The sequence below is a fragment of the Arachis ipaensis genome, chromosome B3 (assembly GCF_059453495.1).
Source record: "Arachis ipaensis isolate K30076 ecotype BB chromosome B3, ASM5945349v1, whole genome shotgun sequence".
Taxonomy (NCBI): domain Eukaryota; kingdom Viridiplantae; phylum Streptophyta; class Magnoliopsida; order Fabales; family Fabaceae; genus Arachis; species Arachis ipaensis.
The window spans coordinates 127507284-127511163 of record NC_142438.1 but is presented as its reverse complement, the minus strand read 5'-3'; positions in this window follow the sequence as shown (position 1 = coordinate 127511163).

The window sequence follows — 3880 nt, the reverse complement described above, 5'->3', positions numbered from 1 at the left end:
TTCAATTCCCACAACGAATTCATCATCTGTCATAATAGGAGACTTTACTACAATAACATCATGACATAAACTTAGAAGAGTACATATACAAGTATACATAAAGATATAAAACTTAATTAAATAAATAAATAAAAATATATATATATATATATATATATAATTTATATGTTAACAGAAGAATATAAATTATATATTTTGATAAACGTATAAAATTATATAAGTATGTTATATATGGTTATCTAATAATATTAACATATTATCTAAATTTATATAAATATATAATATAAATACATAAATAAATATATAAATATTTATAATATAAATAAATATATTATAAATAATATAAACATATAATTTTTAAATGCAATTTAACTTTAATATATATACTATAAATAATATAAATACATACATTTTAAATATATAACATATATAATATAGATATATACATTTTAAATATATAAATATATAATGTATTATACGTATAAAAATATATAATCTAAATATATAAATACAATACGTTTTAGAACTTTAAAAAATTATACATACAAAATAACAAAATAAACAAACACATAAAATCTACAAAATAATTCGATCTATACTCGATATCTAAATAAATAATAGTAATTTCGTTTTAATTCTACAAATGCAGTTAGACATCACTAATTGCATACAGAACCTAATAATAATCATACTATTTTATGCCAAATTTAATTGTTTATATCATAAAGCTACTATATAATTATCCAAACTACATACCTGCATTCAGGTATTTAGGATATTCTGGTGCATGCATAGCTTCTAGATCCAATGCGGCATAAAAAATGACTCTTCGAACGGATGCTGATTTGCTAGTGCATTTGCCACTTCAGCCACATTTGTCTCCATGGTGTCATCAACTTCATCATCGTCTTCATTTGGATTAACAACCTCATAGTTGCTTTCGAACTCATCCTCCACTACAAGGGAACCGATAATTTGCAGTGGTTTTTTGATGGATTTATGGTGGTTTTAAACTGTCACAAACCAACATACCGGCGATTCTAGAAACGTTGCGGTTTAGGAGATGTAGATTTGATTTTGCAACGGTTCTAATGAACCGCTGGCACAACCACAGCAAAATCATGGATTAGCGTCGGTTGATTTAGCGGCAGTTTAAACCGCCGCTATTTGACCAACCTTGAATTCGAGGATAATCTCGCGACAGTTTTGAACCACACCGTTGTGTTTTTCAAATTTATTTAGCCACCGTTATCTGACATTTAGTATTTTTAAATTTATTTTTGGCTATTTTGTAATCGCCGCTATTTTTCCGACTAAATGGCCGCAAAAATATTGTATTTTGCACTGGGAATTAACACTTTTTTTTTAATTTGAATGTACTAGGTATTATTTTTTCTTTTGTTATTTTTGAAATTTTTTTAATATTACAAATCTTAATTATTTGTATCTGAAAAAATAAATTGATAGGTAAATGACATTAGCAAAATTATAAAGCGAATTTATATATTTATCCAAATATCAATAAAGTGTATTCCTTAATAAGAGTTGCATAACAATAAAAAATATATATTTAAAAAATTATAATATTCAATCTTGAGATATACTTTCCACTCTGTTCTTCCAACGAATTCATCCATGTAGCGACGTCTAGTGGCAGCTCCCCACCTTACCCTTGAATTTGACATCTCAGAGCACTCTCCATCGCCTGCATCTTTATCTTTCCGACTGCTACTTCATCCTCAACTGCCTGTCTTTTTGTCTTCTCGGCTTCTACCTCATCCTCTATTGCCTGCCTTTTGTCTTCTTGGCTGCTACTTTATCCTCCACTGCCTTCCTTTTTAATTTCTCGGCTACCAGCTCTACTTGTAGTTTAAGCAGCACCCTTTGGGTATCCTTTCTTTGAGCTCCATTGCTCAGTTAATGGGAATTCATACCGAAAACTTAACTAGAAGTTGATCCGATACCCATGCCACGCACTCTACCCGAGTGCTCCTTTCCGAGAGCTTGAGCAAGCGAATCATTCTGAGACAACAGTATAAAGGATTCATCATGTTGTTCAATCTCCGCAAATCTTTCCTACACACAAATAAGAAAACATAAGCATTTGTTAGCTAGTTGCTAACCACATAGACTTTCAACACAATTTAAAAAAATAAAATCTCGAGAAATAACTTAAAGATTATCAACGCAATACTTACACCAATAGCCCGAGCTGCATCATGGAGATAGGAGCCATTAGGTCGTTTGTGCGTTAAGGTCCACAACTCTCCTCCCTTGTTGTTTTGACTATAATAATATAGTTTAAAAAGTGAATATGTAGACAAAGAGAAGGTTTAAAAAGTGAGTCAAATGTAAATTACCTCTTCTTCTCCAAGCCTTGCCAAGCTTTTCGATCTGCCAGTGTGAATGTATAGCTGCTTCGATCGATTCACAGCATTTTTCCTATACTTCTCTTATCATGCCATCAAAAGTAAAGGTTACTAGACGCCATTTTTGACTAACTCAATGTAATATAAATAGACTTTTTCTGTTATGAAATAAAAATATATTATCTTTGTGTCTTCACTATTGCGATAATCAAGGTACCGTCTCCATTGATTCGCAGTAATTCCCAGTGGACGGCCTTCAATATTTTGTTCAATAGTCAGTTGTGAGTCGTAATGGTCATGGTATAACCTATTCCTCGTTTCCTTCCAAGACCTTTCTAGCATTTTTAAAATTTACGCTTGATAAGTTCTCTACTATCTTCATCAAAATGAAACATTTTCTGTAACAGTAAATTTAAATTGTTAGTAGGTGTCAAATTAAGATTCTCGAATTCTACAAAAATATAAGTTTTTACCTTTACACATTCATTATAGATCTTGTCCTTGGAGCAAACCTTTCTCCAGTCTTTCTCACAGATTAGGAATTTGGTGTAGTTAGATCCTAGCCATCTGAGAACGCCACTCAGTATACCAGCTTCAGCTCCAACTGGTTACAAGTTTCAATTGAACCTGAGTATGATCTTTCTAATGTTAGATGACTTCATAGCTTCCTTCACACTCAAATGAGCTTGTTTGTTGTACCATCGGATTTTGTAAATCATAGTTAGTCTGTGTGAGTTACTATTGTGACCAAGATGCAATGAAATCATAAGAAAATAGAATAAAAAAAATTTTATTAAATAAATTCTTGTATACCAATGATTTTAACATCCCAAAATTTAGTGGTCTTGCATCCCTTATGCTTCTGAGCCTCCGATGCAGCAAATAGGTTGTCAACGTGTTGCTCAAAAGAATCTACCTCATCTGCCTCTGGGTCTAAGTCTTCATTGTTCGGCTCTGAGTTTTGAACACCATTCGTATAAGTCTGTGGAGCAGGCAGTGGTTTGCTACAATGCGGACGAAAAGGGCGTAAAGATGAGGCTGCGGGGGCACCACCGCCACTGGATGGGGGAAATGGGCAATCCACTTGATGGGAAGATGAAGCCATAGTAGATCCTACTTGAGGTTGCTGACATGCTGTGTCTAACTTGGAAATCTTCGTGTAACGACCTATTCTGGGCATCTTAATATACTGCATTCGGATCATAACATATAGAAACAAGCATTTGAATATTTTTTTCTCATATAGAAATGCATCCATACATAAAGTAGAAAATCTTCATTGCCAAAAAATATCAGCACAACAAAAAAATTTAAGGTATAAGTGCAAACTATATGTACAAGATTTGTTATTTATCAGCACAACAGTAAATCCAAACCAAAACATAGAGAAATATGAAATCTTTGAATTAATAACAGGTTCAAGGAAAAAAATAGCAGCAACCTTCAACATAATAATGCAAGTATACTTGTTCAACCTCAACACAAAAAAAAATTATTAGGTTATATAACAT